At 36.1% G+C, this 16,647-nt stretch overlaps 1 long non-coding RNA gene across 8 annotated transcripts; it reads left to right on the forward strand.

The window, feature by feature from the left end:
* The first annotated feature begins 3,094 nt into the window (after nt 1-3,094).
* Nucleotides 3,095-7,996, forward strand: LOC113284549. Of its 8 annotated transcripts, none has more exons than XR_003328212.1 (8): nt 3,098-3,333; nt 3,420-3,478; nt 3,724-4,000; nt 4,687-5,325; nt 5,838-6,187; nt 6,745-6,793; nt 7,095-7,201; nt 7,535-7,996. It is a non-coding gene; the product is annotated as an uncharacterized LOC113284549 (long non-coding RNA). The 8 variants fall into 8 exon arrangements; XR_003328211.1 differs by having other exon boundaries at nt 3,160-3,333; nt 5,896-6,191; XR_003328210.1 differs by having other exon boundaries at nt 3,160-3,333; nt 5,896-6,187.
* Nucleotides 7,997-16,647: the final 8,651 nt, after the last annotated feature.

A 16,647-nucleotide genomic window follows, 5' to 3' on the forward strand; every position in this document is an offset into this window, starting at 1 on the left:
TATTTCTTAAGTTTCAGGGAAGAGACAACCAAACAAGGAATAACAATAGTTACATGTCACTTCACCGGAAATTCTCAACCAATTGATTAATTACATCTTATGGTTTAGAAATTTTGTCAAATAGTTTTGTTATTGGATCCCGACCCCTTTTAATTGGATGTGCTTGTGACGGTGAATTTATTTTTTCCTTTTGTTTTTCTATAAAATGTGTATGAAATCCTTTGTTTTTTCTTTTTTTCTTTTCCTTTATGTATTAATTTGGAATAGAAAATTATAATATAGTAGGTATTCAGACTCTGAATTAAATATAATCTAATGTGTATGTAATTGACCTTGGATTACTCTTTGGTTCTCTTTTTTTCTTTTAATATAATCTTTTCTTTCGAAAAATAAAATAAAATTCTAAACACGGTTACTTCTCTTCTAGTAACTTCTATATAATTTTCTTTTATCAAAACCGGCATGTAACCGGTGCTGCATATCACCCCGTCGCGATGCTCTAAACCTTGATTGCAGATTCCATGATTGATGTCATCTCTAAGACTCGCCCCGTCGTGATTGACTCTCAGTTGCAAAATTAAAAAAAAAATACAATAACATAAATCAAAAAGTAATAACTTCAATTTGTTCAACAATGAAAAAGAAAATAAAAATAGAAACCCTAGGAAATTTAGGAAGTAGCAGAGAGAATACAAAAGAAACAGGAGGAAAAGAAAACGGTTAGGATTGGGGTTTACCAATTACAATTATACGTATATATTTATTTAACCTTTTTTTTAAGTTTCGCACGGTAAAATAAGGAGAAGAGATGAAGCGATGAAATTCTATATCTCATAATAATCTGAAATATTATGAGCCCATATCTATTATAGATGGTTTGTGGCAATATATTACTCGGTTTAGGTACATATTTTTATTACACGGTTTTGTGGTGATACTTTTGCTTTGTCTAAAATCCATACGGCAAGTAAGAAGCTCTTCAATGGTAACCAATGCAAGACTGAAAAAAGAAAAAGTTGAGATTTGGATGGTGCACAAAATCTAATGTGTATAATAATATTAATACGGAAACGATGACATACAATAATGCATCACTATATTCCACAAAGATATGGATTTTGCCAATCCGCATTATAGTTGGCATGATCCGCACTTTTTAGTCTATAATTTTAGGCCAAAGCAAACTATGAAAGTGTATTTTTTGGTCTAAAATTTTGGATTATACTGTTAGAGTGATTCAGTGAAACTCAAGTTCCGAAACCTTTGAATGATTTATTTTTCTTGGGATAATACTATCGGGATCCTTTCACGGTAGGTACTCTTTGGAGTTTGGCCCGAAGATAATTTAACAACTGTTCCTGTCTTCAAGAGATGAAGTAATGTAGTCCAGGGGTACTGATTTATTTAGGCACTTACTTCGGATCCCCACTGGCGATCCCAAGACTTAAAAGATATAAACGATACGAAATATATGTGCAACTTTGTCAAATATTCTCCATTGGATTTGATAAATGATGACATTATCCACGACTATCACCTCTTTGGTTGATCAGAAGAAGAAAAAGAAAAAGACTACCACCTCTAAGGTACCCCCAATTTGATTAATGTTAATTATGGTGATTAACCAAATTAATAATGATTAGTATATAGATTAGGATAAATCATTTAACTAATTTTATTCATCAATTTTTTTTTTCTTTTTGTCTTTTGATTCTGGAAGATGATTTTGAATTTTTTTTTTGAAAATTTTTAAAACACTCAAGAGAATCTCATACTTGATTGCCATTAATAACTTTGTTCATTCAATACCGATAAAAATCGGAAAAAATATGGATTTTTTTGTAGTTATGGTTGAGAAATGTTGTCGATCCAACCGTGAATAATAATTTACGGCTCGGAATTGAAGATTTCCTAGCCGTAAAATTCTTTCACGGCTGGGTCGATAAGAGCTCCCAACCAATTTTTTTTCTTCTATTTTTTTGTAAGTATCAGAAATAGTTACGGCTATGTTTTCCAAGCCAAAACTTCAAATTACGGCTGGAAACCTAACCGAATATAAGAATTTTTGGCAGGAGAAACCTAACCGAAATTAGACCTTTGTTTGTATTTTTTTTGTGTGATTATTAGAATAGGTTCCTAGCCGTAGACACTCTTTTACGGTTGAGAGTTCTTACTTTCCCAACCGTACAGGTAGGTTCAGGGTTCACGGTTGGGAAACATGTATTTTCCCAACCGTAATACAGGATTCATGGTTGGGAAAGTGTAAACTCCCGGCCGTTATATAGTTTCAGAAACTGTTTTTTTCCTTAAATTAATCAAATCGAATTTTAAGTCAATCAAAAATAAAAATAAATGATGGGTTTTCTTAGTTTTGGTTTTTTTATCATCTCTACGCGATGGAGAAGATTAAGAACAAGAGAGGAAGAAAAATAATAAATTTAGTTTTTTTATTATCATCTTCATCACGATGCGATGGAGAATCACGATATGATGAAGAAGAGAAGAAAAAAAAGAGAGAAAGAAGAATTATAGATTTAAGTTTTTTAGTGATCATGATTTTATCATGTTGAAATTATGATCATCATTTTCATCATGATAAAATGAAGGAGAAGAAGAAATGAAGAAGAAAATATTATTTATTTATTTATAATAATTATATTGTAATATATTTATAGAAGGGCATATTTGACTTTTACTATTGATTAGGTTCCCCATATCCATATTAAGGATATTAGAACCCAAAAAAGTCCCAAAGTAGCATAGACGTTAAAGCCCCAATAATAGGATTCTTAATATATAGTACAAAAGCGTAACAATTCGAATAAAGCTAATACATCAACTGAAACGAGGGGTGTTTTTTTTCCTTCATTTTGGGATTGAGGAAAACACTAATATTTGAGAGCAACTGGAGTGTGTTTAAAAAAAAATTGTTGCTTGAACTTGCAATATTGTGAAAGAATCCGGGACCGTTACCACACGGATCATTTTTTAGTCATAGTTATAAAAAGACGTGGTAATTGACTCCTTGAAGTCAAAGAGTGGTTAGGATTGGTCAAAAAAAGTCATCTCACGGTCATTATCGGCTGTATTTCGTTTGACTTGGACAGCTGGGAATGACAGATCCACACTTATTAAACTCGAATATTTTATTACCATTTATATCACCTCACCGTTTTAGCATAAACATATCATCTCCCGCAAGAGTTTACCATGATAACAGAAATCGTACTAGTGGCGAGAAAGGCGTCTTTTTCCTTTCCCGTTTCGTTCTTCATTACTTCGTATGGGGGTTGTTCTATTCATTACATGAATTGTGGATGATTAATTTTCAGTGTAAATAAAAATCAATTTCTTTTATTAGATTTAGCACCATGAATTGTGGATGTATTCTAAATTTTGATTTTGGTCCTTGATCGCAGATTTCCTTTCCGAACCCTAATTTTGGGTTTAATTCTTTTCAGATTAATGATTGACTCAGGTAATTTTTTTATCTTTATCGACGATTCGTTATTTTACTTGATTTTGAATCTGATGAAAATTGGATATTTGGGTGATTTTTTATTTGCAATTCTGAGTTACTGATGCCCCATATTTAATTTTGTATCTTCATGCTTTTCGTATTGATTTCCAAATAATGTTGAATGATTCAATGGTGGTCGATGTTTCCAAGAAATTTAGGAGGTAAAATTATTTTAAATCTGTATTTCTTGATTTTTGTATCAGATTGAATAGGAAAGCAAGACTGGCGTCATTGTGCAACTTAAGGTATTATTTTGACAACAACCTTGGGAAAACATGGGAGAAGCTGGGAGTTTACTAGGAAGACTACTAATGGTTTTTAGTGTTGCCTTTAAGAACCCTGGACATCATTGTTTATTCTGCTTGGCCATATAGACATGTAGTGGTGCTATTATGGTATTGAATAATCAAAGGGGTGGCAATGCTCAATGGTCTGTTGCTGTTTAAGCCATTGCAGCTGGTACATATTGGACAAGTGCAGGTAAGCGTTTTGTACAATAATTTATTGCACACTCATTCCTCATTGATTTAAGGTGAATACAAGAGTCATCTGTTAATATTTTGCTGATAAGATTTGCTAATTTAAAATCAAATCTTTCTTTGGCTGTTGGTTTGTGTACATTTTACTTGCTCTCTGTGGTCTATAATGGTACACTATGCACCACCTATTATTAACACATGCTTGCCCGCCTAAGTATATAATTCAGAGAATCCATGAGAATGTGTAGTCACAAGGTAGTGACTGTTTCCCTTGATTGCAGTTATAAGATGGCCAATCTAAGCCATGAAGTAGGTGGTGAGGTTGTTATATATCGTGAATGACATAGTGATGCAGTTACGATCCCAAATGGTGTAGACTGTAGATATATTCTAACATTGGTAAATCACAAAGATAGGAACAGCCTTATATAGGATTTCCAAGGTTGATATGGATGGATCTTAATGAGTTTCTTATTTATGGTTGGGACGTTTGCAATCACGTGTGCTTTAGGTGGTGTTCTTAACGTACTTTCTCAAGGGATAATGCTGGATATGTCAAAATGCGCAGAACTTAATTTCACTAATTTAGTTTGGCTAAGCATTTTAAATGAAAAATTTAGAGGTTGTGGGAGTTTTTAGATGAACTAAACACAAACATGTTTGATCAGATTGTAGCATACATGTCAGGTAATAATTCATGGATGGAACAACCGAACAGGAAACAAAGAACAAAAAACGGCATGGTATCCTTGATGATCTGTGCACTCTTGAAGGTTAGAGGGGTGTTTACTGGCCTAAAAGATCCTTCAAATCCTGAAATTACATGTAACCAGCAGACAATATTAAGTTCGAATTTTATTAGCGAATCAGCACTGTTTTGCTTATTAAGAAATAAGAGAAAAAAAAATTTTCATTACGGCAGTCTACTAGCCATCTAATGGGTGCTGGAAAATACTCAAAAACATGCATACTGACAAGCATGAAACTCCTTGGAATCTATAGCATAATTATGTGCTTACAAGCATGAAACTCCTTGGAATCAATCACACTGGATTACATTGTTTCCTGCATCATAAAGGTGTCTTTAAACTTCCATCTTTGCTCAAAGTCTCGATGGATGTTTCCAAGGGAATGAATTATTTGTATCAAAACAATGTAATCCAGTGTGATTGAAGGCTGTTAATCTTCTAATGGATGAGAAGGAGGTGAAGGAGACCTAAATGACAATATTTATTCCGTTTTTGTGCATCAAGCTATTGAGGCTGCTGATTTTGGAGTTGGCAGAGTGCAAGTTCAACTGGAACATAACATTGGATGGCTGCAAGGGTAAGAATTTAAACTATTTTTTGTTATGTTCGGTTCGACTTAGCACTGATTCGTTAATTCACCCACTTCCCATTTTGCATGTTATTCCGTTCGACTTAGCATATATTCGTTGATTTCACCTACTTCCCATTTTGCATGTTAAGGTCATATGGTATAAGACAAATGATCATCAAACCACACCTGTAGTTTCGAATGTGTTGCGGAAGGTTTTAACATTGCGATTCTGTTGCGGAATCACTAATTGCTTAAAAAGACTATAACATCGTGACAAGTGTCTTTATATTTAACGTTAGGTGATGCGCAATATCCAGTGAAATCGCTTCTGTTCTGTATCCATATTGTGACGAAATGTGCATATTGGCCCCAATCATATTCCGGTCCTTTCCGTTTTGATTTTGTTTTTGTATCTTTCTCTGCAATAATGACACTAGATAAGGAAGAAGTGTGTATCCTAAATTCTCGATTGCCTGTAAAGCCATTATGGATTTGTTTTAGGATCGAATTTTTTGTAGGGAAATTAATTCGGAGCAAGAAATCGAGTTATAAGAATTCTGGGTTATTGTTTGGCAGAGAATAGGGAAGAAATATGATCTTGCTGCCATCTTTTCAAGTGATTTTAATGGATAAAATATCGAGTATTCATATATACGATCAAGAGATATGGGGTTTGCTTTGGATGCGAATTCTCTGCAGGGAAATCAATTTGAAGTAACTAATTGAGACATGAAGATAAAAACAAAACCACCAGTTGAAAGACACAAAGTGTTTGAAAGAAAGCCTGAACCATTACCAGCTTAGTTCCATTACGTCGTTGTCATGGGTACGAGGTAGAATTTGAAGTGGATATGGAACTGAAGGTTGGGTAGGTATTCACTTTTATTTTGGTATTCTAACAACTTTAATTTGCTTGAATATTTGAATAATGCTGCATTGTGATATACGCGTTTCCTGCTCAACTTTAGAATCTTTTTCTTTGAACCGAAATATTAAGTTTCAATTGGTCCCAGTAGACTATGAGAGATGCCAGTATTTGTCTTATTCTGGAGGACAACATTAGTATCCTCTGATGTTTTCTTTTTTGACATGTTATACTCAGGGGAATACATTAGTATCCTCTGATGTTATTTGATTATTCATTCCCCTGAGGCTCTCTTTCTTCCATGTAAGAGAATTCCATCAGCAACAACTGCATCCGTTCGTAATTAAAATTCCTACACCATCTTTATGTGTTTTCTTTAATCCCTTAATTTTGATTTTCAACTTTCATAATATGGGTTGCTTAGTTTAGATGAATGAGGTCATCTATGTAATATAATATATCAACATAACACCGGCAGAAACAAGTATTTGTCGTTTCTGAATTCTTTGAGTTTCGTGTTTGCAACTGTTTAAATAATGTATTTTAAATGTTATTGGCAGGTTAAATGGTTCGATGTTGAGGACGATATCATTCCTGCTCTTGAGAAAGGTATCTATCTGTGTTAATGGTCAATGGTTCTATTTGTTGTTGTTGTTGTTGTTTCTGTAGTGGATTTGCCTGACTTTTGTATGCCCTACTTGAAGAAGAATTTGGATAGATAGCGTTGTTTTGGGTATCACATTGTTTATTGGTTAGATATATGAAATATGAATTAAGGATGCTCTCAATATGTTTGGAAGAAGGTTTAAATCATATTTAAGATGATAAACTGGAAACTAATGAGTTGTTAGGGATGACCAATGCAGTGAAATCCAACCTAATTTATGACTTGAATCATATATTTTTGTAGGTGCTAGCTGTTTTGTGGAGAGAAGCGTACGGGTTCAGTCAGTATCATAGGTGGTGGTTTTGGCGGTATCTCAGTCTCTCTCGCTCTTCATGATTGCCTCCATTCAGGTGTGTAGGGCTTTTGCAGATTCGTTACCTGGTGTAGTTTTCATGGAGGATTGTCCATCGTATTTGTCATTGTTATTTGCATTGGGAGTTGTTTTCTTGGGTCAATTTGGATTGTGGATTACTAAATTGACGGTGTTAATTAAGTTTTGGAGTTATCCTTGGTGAACTAGGGTTCTATTATTAGTTGAATGTGATATTTGGTCTGGTACCTGTGATTTTTAAATTTTGGTTTTTGTAGGTTTGATTTTCAGGATATATTCATGAGACTGAATTAGGCATTCGATGTACAGAATGATACAGGAGCTGATATATTGTGGGTTAATTGCAATTCAGGTTGCGGGAAAATACCCCAGTTAATATCATGGCTAACAGTGGATGGTTATGATGGGGATTGCATTACGAATCTGATCATATGGGGAGGTAAATCTTGCTTCTGTCACATACTAAGACAAGTCTTTTTAATCACGGACCCGTGGCGCAATGGTAGCGCATCCGACTCCAGGTCAGAAGGTTATGTGTTCGATTCACGTCAGGTCTAACTGTCGATATTTAACAGTGTTCTTCTAATAATTCGAGTGTTGTTTTCTATTTTAGTTGAGATTCTTACAGTTTAGACTGTTATCTTGGTTTTTGTATATAAGTTGTACTGAGCAGGCAGGAAACTTATGCTCTGTATGCAGTGCATATTTTACGCGTGTGAGGTAAGTCAGTTTGGTATGCCGTGAATTCATTATTTTTGTTGGTCGTAATGTTGCTGAACACTTTTTTACAGACTCTTCGAATATGTTTTTACTACATCAACTAAATTGTGGAGGTTGCTGTAGAGGCATCCTTATATTAAGTTTGAGATACACTTTGAAAATCTCTACTCATTAGGTTCATAATTCTAAATTTAAGTTTATGTATATGTTGTAGTTCTATTCAAAAAATTCTTACCTGCAATCAGTACCACTCAATCTAATATACATGATCATTGATTTGGCTAGATTCATATTGGAAAACCCCATATTTGTTAAAAACATTCTCAATAAACTGAAATTTTCTACATGCCTTTTCAGACTATTTTACATTGATGTTTCACTTTTGAATTGACTGAAATCAAGATTCTGATTCGATAACCCTATACGAACAGTGTATCATTTACACTTAGTGAAGAGTGTGTTATCAATATTGAGGGGATTTTGCGGGTTAAGATCTGAGAATAGAGCTATGTAAAACTATTGAGTTCTCCTCCTGTGGATTATCCCAGTGAAGTTTGTAGATGGTCTTTGTTGGATTATTCTACATATTTTGTACCTTATTGGAGGGTTCATGGGCAGACACAAATAGTGCCGAGCAACCCTAGGTGAAGTTCGAGGTGGTAGTCCCAGGTGAGATATTCTTTGACAGATTTGTAGAACTTCATGTGCGTCTTTTTATCGGTATCATTTTCTTGAATATAGGTGTACGTCGTCATCTGTGGTGCAAACCAGATTTAGGCAGACTCAGATATAAGCATAGCACCACTAACTGGAGGTATAATTACATGCCCACGCACTTCTTTCCCTTCTGGATCATAATATTGTTTGAAATGAGGGCTCAGATATACTCATAAAACAACTTCGATATCATAATATTCTGTCAAAACATTAAACACTAGACCAGTTAAAGTTTCGCAGGATTTTGGTTACAATCTTAAATCCATATAGTCAGTTGAGATAACTAGGAGGTGTAACCATCAACTTGATCTATTAAAATGACTCAAAAATTATTCAAAAAACACTTGTTATACTTTACATAATTACGGATGGATCTTTATTGAAACAGTCACCTCTGTTATGTCTTGTTTGTCTTGTTTCTTTGTCGCCGTAGATGCTTTTGTCCCCTTATAAGAACCTACGCAGTTGAGTAGCGGCATGCAGATTTAAACTTGGATTTTGGTGTCCCCTTATAAGAACCTACGCAGTTGAGAGATGCCGAGATACGATTGAACACAGTTGAGTAGCGGCATGCAGATTTAAACTTGGATTTTGGTGTCGGGTTCATATAACCTATGCTCTCCAACAATTTTATTTTTTCTCAACATTGAGTGATGTAATTCGTGGTGAGACACCGTAAACAACCAAGCCAAAAAAAAAAAATGCAAGCCAAGTTTATAAGAAAATCTCAAACTTTGATTGCAGAAGAAACTTTATATTGGTTTGGTGATTTATTCTTCAATTGGAGGCATCTTTTTAGCGGTTACTTTTCCACTTATTTACGCATGTTTTTAACACCCAGGTCCAGGTACGCGGTAGAGTTTCACTGAAAAATCACTTTTTATCGTGAACTTGACAGGTTTAGAAATACACGTTCAGGTATACTTTCCGGTGGTAGTAGCATAATGTATTGTATTGTGGAGTTGCAACTAATTCCCAGCTTTTGATCCAATAAGTGGTGTCTCCATTGTATCGTGGATTTACAATCCCATAAGTGGAGTCTCCATAATAAGGAGCCTCATCGTATCCCGCTTGCCAATTTACTATCATAAAGGTGACATGGGAAGTTTTAGAATTTGTACAGATGAACCCGGAGATGCATCGTTTTAGAAATGGTTCAGGACGCTTCACCACTTCCTTATGCTATATAGAACTTAAGATATTGCAATTGCTTCACTATCCACATCCAAATGAAATAAATGCATTTCAGCCATCATGAAGAAAGCTTATAATTACATATTTGTAGTTATGAGGTTACTACGTTTGCTTGCAAAACTCACATGATACTAAAATTTTGACATTTTTAAAGCCCGTTATCTTTTTCCTCTTGCCAATCTTGGTGCGAAAACCCACATGGTTCGAAATGTGATTTATAACCGCCTGTAATTCCGTCCAGAACTGGGATACAATTCAGAAAATGACGCATCTTTAATTCGTGCAAGTGGGGAAACAACTTGCTTAAATACCATGTAGTGATGAATTATTTTAAAACCGCGTCTCCCAGATTTTCTTAGAAATTAGATATATAACCGTAAGCTTTGTTTAGATATGTTGCTAAAAGTATATGCAAATCCAAGTCTCGTGGCAAACTCAAGTGGAACATTTGTCTTTCCACGAGGTTCTCCGCAACTCCAAAGACTAACAAAATTAAAAACGCATCGCTGGATTTTCAACAAATGAAATCAAAAGGGAGGAATGGAAAAAGGAATGTTACCGTTAATGCCTCATGGAAAGGGAGGAATGTCATGGGGTTAAACTTACGCACACTACCAATGAAAAAAAAAAGAAAAATTACGCACAACATTAGTTTGTTACAATGCAAAATTTTAATTTTATACAAAAAGAATATCGGAGTATTATTTAATAAACCGCATCTGTTGGTAGGATGGTCAAGGACTAGATTAGGAAATCTACGGTCGGGTTTGATTCCAATTGAGGATATATAGGCAGCCAATGATGGTTCAATCTATGTTAGAAGGTGGAGGTGATTTTGTCTATTGATCGTCTCATGCATGAATGCATGATCCGAGGTGGAGAATTGTTGGTAGGATGGTCAAGGATTAGATTAGGAAATCTAATTGGTTAAGGAAACCAAGTACTTGTGTCATAAGTATAGAAGCTTAAGAGGTTTGTCTCTTAGAGCTAAGTTAGGAAACCCTATACTTGCAGGAAAGTTTTTTTTCCTTGTTAAGGAATGTGTCCACTCCTATTGATGTGTATAAATAGCCATAGAGAGAACTAGAGAAAACACACCAGAACTAGAAAGAGTTCTCTTCTTCTCTGCTTGAGCTTTGTATATTCCAACCTATACGGTGGTATATAAAATTGTTATTCCTTCCCGAGGATTCAACCTCGTTAAATACTTGTTCTTCTTGTGTGTGTGATTGTGTTCTTGGCGATCCTAAACGCTTCCGTAGGCTTTCTCTTGGATACGGGTATTCGAATTGCACTTGAAGTAAAGGTATTTTTCTGAAGATTGCTTGAGGTAATACAAATATCAAAGGTTCTATTTTTATCTATATTTGGTTGTTTGTGAACAATGGTTGACAGGGACGAAGATCCGAAAAATCCTTTATGAGAACATACAGAGTCCACAAATGGACGTAATGGATGCTTTTGTTTATCTTGACCTAGAAGAAGCTCTAGAAGGTCAGCCAGTGGAGATGTCTGAAAAGCAGTGGAACAAGATGAATAAATTATGTCTTGCTTCAATACGAGGGTGTTTAGCAACTACAGTAAGAGTTAATTATCAGCACGAGACTTCAGCTAAGGATCTTTAGGAAAAGATAGAGAAGGAATACCTTGTGAAGAACGTGGCCAATAGGATACATCTTAAAAGGAATTTGTATCTCTATAACATCAAGAGAGGTGCAACCCTAACCGAGCACCTAGATTCATATAATAAACTTCTTGCTGAGTTGGTTAACTACGATGAGATAATCGACGACGAGGAACAAGCTTTGTGTCTGATAAACTCTCTTCCTGAAAAGTATGAACCCGTGATTAAAGCATTAATGCACGACAAGGATAAGATAACATACGCTGAGGTCACTACAACATTGCGTAGTGAGGAGTTCAGGAAGATGGACCGTGAAGACCTTGCAAGTGAAGCTAATAATGATGTGCTTCTTGCAAGAGGTCGTTCAACAGACAGGAGAAGGAAGACTGGTGATTATGGTAAAGGTAGAGGACGTTCTAAGAGTAGAACACGACTTCAGAAAGATGAGTGTGCTTGGTGCCATGACTTTGGTCATTGGGCTAAGGATTGTACCAAGCGTAAGGCGAGAGAAGGAGATAACGGTAATACCAAGGTGAACATTGCTAAAGGTAATGAAGAATCAGATGATGATTCTGATTTCTCGTTAACTATGACACCATCAGCTTGTGTTATTACAGATGGTACATGGGAATTAGATACTGGAGAAGCATATCATATATGTCCATATCAGGAATGGTTCTCAAGTTTTGAAGAGCTTTATGGAGAAGTACGTATGGAAAACAATCATACCTGCAGGGTGATTAGGATTGGTAGTGTTCATATCAAGATGCATGATGGTATGGTTAGAGAGATGAAGGAGGTAAGATTTGTACCTTCCATAAAGAAGAATCTGATTTCACTCGGAACTTTAGAAGCTAATCTCTATAAGATAGTCGCTGAAAAATGGTATTCTAAAGGTATATCTGGATCCATGGTAATCATGAAGGGAACACGTCATCATAACTTGTATTACTTGATTGGGAGTACAACAACAGGGGATGTGTCTATTTCTGAACACATCAAGAGAGCATCTACCGAGAAGACGAAGCTATGGCACATGAGACTTGCACATCCAGGTGAGAAGTCGTTGCATAGGTTGATTCAACAAGACTTGTTGAAAGGTGTTATTGCCTGCAAGTTAGCATTTTGTGAACATTGTGTTAAGGGAAAGAAAACAAGAAAAAGCTTTGGCACAGCTATCCACAATACTAGTGGAGTTCTTGACTATGTTCACTCAGATGTTTGGGGTCCTTCCAAGAATGCATCATTGGGAGGGAAACATTGGTTTGTGTCGTTCACTGATGATTATTCTAGGCGCATATGGGTGTACACCATGAGGCATAATGATGAAGTTCTAGAAATATTTGTGAGGTGGAAAAAGGCAACTGAGACTCAAACTGGTAGAAAGATCAAAGTACTACGTTCGGACAATGATGGAGAATACAAGAGTAATCCGTTCTTGCAAGTATGTCAGGATGAGGGGATAAAGAGGCACTTCACAGTTAAGAAGACACCACAACATAATGGGGTAGCTGAACGCATGAATCGTACTTTGCTGGAGAAGGTAGGATGTATGTTATCTAATACTGGATTAGGTAAGGTGTTTTGGGCTGAGGCAGTTACGTATGCGTGCTTCCTCATTAATAGGTTGCCATCAGCTGCGTTAGAAGGTAAAACTCCTATAGAGAAGTGGTTTGGTAAACGAACTTATGATTATGACTCAATTCATATTTTTGGTTGTCCTGCATGGTATCATGTTAGTGAAAAAAATCTTGATAGCCGTGATGTAAAAGGAATCTTTGTGGGTATGGAGAGTGGAGTAAAAGGGTTCAAGATTTGGAATCCAGTTGAGGAGAAGATAGTCATGAGTAGAGATGTCAGATGTCTATGGTAAAGTCTTGGGGTTCTCGGCAGGTGGAGGACAGAAGCCCCAGTACTAGTGAGCCTTTGCAGCAGGTGGAGATTGATGCAACTCCACCAATTCCAGTTAAGTCTGTATATGTTCAGAATACTTCTGAAGACATTGGATCTGCAAGAGAGGTAACTACTGAAGTTCCAAATGATAGTGACACTGTTGAGGAAGAGGAACAAGAATCAGTAGAAGATACAGAAGCTACGGTCACGGAGACCATAGCAATCAGCAATCCGAGAAGATCAACCAGGAATCCTGGTTGTATGAATGATTATATTGCTTATGCATTACCAGTTGTTGAAGATGGTACTCCTACTTCCTAGAAGCTGTACGCAGTGTAGAGTGTAAAGAATGGTAATGTGCAATGCAGGAAGCGATGGAGTCTCTTTACAAGAATGGCACATGGATTCTTATGAAGCTTCCGAATGGTAAGAAGGCCATAGGGTGAAAGTGGGTATATGCTAAGAAAAAAGGATCTTCGGTGAATTACGTATGCTACAAGGAAAAGTTAGTTGCAAAAGGTTATGCCCAAAGAGAATGGATTGACTACAATGAGGTGTTCTCTCCGGTGGTAAAACACTCATCAATCCGTATTTTGTTAGCCTTGGTAGCACAATATGATTTATACCTAGTTCATCTAGATGTTAAGACGATGTTCTTACACGATGATCTAGAAGAGGAGATCTATATGACTCAACCGAGTGGGTTCAAGGTTGCTGGAAAAGAAGATTGTGTATGCCAGCTGAAAAAATCGTTGTATGGGCTGAAGCAGTCTCCAATACAGTGTTACAAGCGATTTGATCAGTTTATGATTGGTCAGACATACACAAGAAGTCACTGTGACCATTGTGCATACTTCAATAAGCTACGTGATGGGTCTTTCATATATTTGCTCTTGTATGTCGATGATATGCTGATTGCATCGAATAACAAGAAAGAAATCGATAATTTGAAGTGAAAGTTGTCAATTGAGTTTGAGATGAAAGATATTGGAGAGGCTAAGAAGATTCTTGGTATGGAGATTCAACGTGACAGAGAGAAGGGTATGGTTTGTTTGTCTTAGAAGGCATATTTGAAGAAAGTGTTACAGAAGTTTGTTGTCAATGAAGGAACTAAATCTGTAAGTACTCCCCTTGCTGATCATTTTAAGTTGAATGCTCGTATGTCTCCCACTACTGAAGAAGAGCGAAAGTATATGGCCCAAGTCCCATATGTTGAGGATGTTGGTACCTTGATGTATACGATGGTATGTACAAGGCCGGACATTTCACATGCAGTTAGTATGGTCAGACGTTATATGAATTGTCCTGGTAAGGGACATTGGCATGCTGTGAAATTGATTTTGAGGTATCTTTATGGTACAGTTGATGTTGGCTTGGAGTTTGTGAAGGATAGAAGTAACAATCAGTTGTGTGGTGGGTATGTGGATTCTGACTATGCTGGTGATTTGGACAAGAGACGTTCAACTACAGGGTATGTATTTACTGTAGCAAGGGCACCAGTAAGTTGGAGATCAATCTTGAAGTCTACTGTGGCGCTTTAAACTACGGAGGCGGAGTATATGGCGGTGACTGAGGCATTTAAGGAGGTTATATGGTTACAAGGTTTGCTAGATGACTTAGGAGTTGTGCAACACCAACTGCATGTGAATTCTGATAGTCTAAGTGCAATTTATTTGGTTAAGAATCAAGTGCATCATGCTAGAACCAAACATATAGACGTACGATTTCACTTTGTGAGAGAAATTCTTTAAAAAAAAGGCATTCTACTTATGAAGATCGATACCAAAGACAATCCAGCTGATATTTTGACTAAAGTAGTATCTGGGATCAAGTTTCGACATTGTTTGAAATTGATCCACATCCTTCAAGTTTGGTGAAAGACCATTTTGGGGTAAAGGTTCTTAGGAACCTGGTGGAGGTCTTCTAGCAAGGCCATTTAAGAGAACTACGGTCGGGTTTGATTCCAATTGAGGATATATAGGCAGCCAATGATGGTTCAATCGATGTTAGAAGGTGGAGGTGATTTTGTCTATTGATCGTCTCATGCATGAATGCATGATACGAGGTGGAGAATTGTTGGTAGGATGGTCAAGGATTAGATTAGGAAATATAATTGGTTAAGGAAACCAAGTACTTGTGTCCTAAGTATAGAAGCTTAAGAGGTTTGTCTCTTAGATCTAAGTTAGGAAACCCTATGCTTGTAGGAAAGTTTTTTTTCCTTGTTAAGGACTGTGTCCACTCCTATTGATGTGTATAAATAACCATAGAGAGAACTAGAGAAAACACACCAGAACTAGAAAGAGTTCTCTTCTTCTCAGATTGAGATTTGTATATTCCAACCTATACGGTGATATATAAAATTTCTATTCCTTCCCGAGGATTCAACCTTGTTAAATGCTTGTTCTTCTTGTGTGTGTGATTGTGTTCTTGGCGATATTGATCTACCTCGTAGTAGTGCAAACCTAAACGCTTCCGCAGGCTTTGGCGCAACATCATCCTACCTAACCTATATATATGATCAACCCTTGTAATCGGGCATATCTACCAATAAATTATGATTCTTAGAAAAAAAAAGAAAAAAAATAATGATAATAAAGAAAAAAATAGATATATTATGGTCAAGTTTATTATTTGTTCATGTAAGCTTTAACGTGTGCTACTCAGTGTAGTAGATTTCGACCAAAACAGACGGAATCTCGTTGATATTTCCGGTTTCGGAATTAGGGGAACCGATATCTACATTCTCTCCGCAACGAGATCTCACTGGAAAAATTTCCGGAATTGTTCAATCTCGACTACAATTTCGACCGGAATTTAGTTGGGTTTTATCTGTTTCAAAGTTCCCATTCAATTGAAACTCCTCAATTTTCATCGATTATAATATGGATTCTCTTTTTATTATTAAAACTCAAACAACACTGAATCTTGAGAGAGACAAACAGAAACAAACAAAATAAACGCCATATGCAAATCAGTATTACTACTACCAGATCGATCACTAGAGAGTCAGAGACCACCATTGTAGAACAAAAAAGTTTCATATGTTAGGTTCTCTAATTAGTGAGGAATTTTTTTCTAATATAACACCATTATCACCCCTGTTAACATTAAAAATTTCTCACCACTGATCTCCTTTTTCCTCTTTTTAATTTTTTCCAAAATCATTATCCATCAAACATGCTCAAAGCTTTGAGTAAACAACTCCTATTAGACGTATGTACATGTCATATTGGCATGTGCAGTCACAACACATATCCGACGTACAGGTCCAAGATTGATATAGTCCAAGTCCGTTGCAACTACCAAGCCTGATGACT

Source organism: Papaver somniferum, chromosome 5 (assembly GCF_003573695.1).
Source record: "Papaver somniferum cultivar HN1 chromosome 5, ASM357369v1, whole genome shotgun sequence".
Classification (NCBI taxonomy): domain Eukaryota; kingdom Viridiplantae; phylum Streptophyta; class Magnoliopsida; order Ranunculales; family Papaveraceae; genus Papaver; species Papaver somniferum.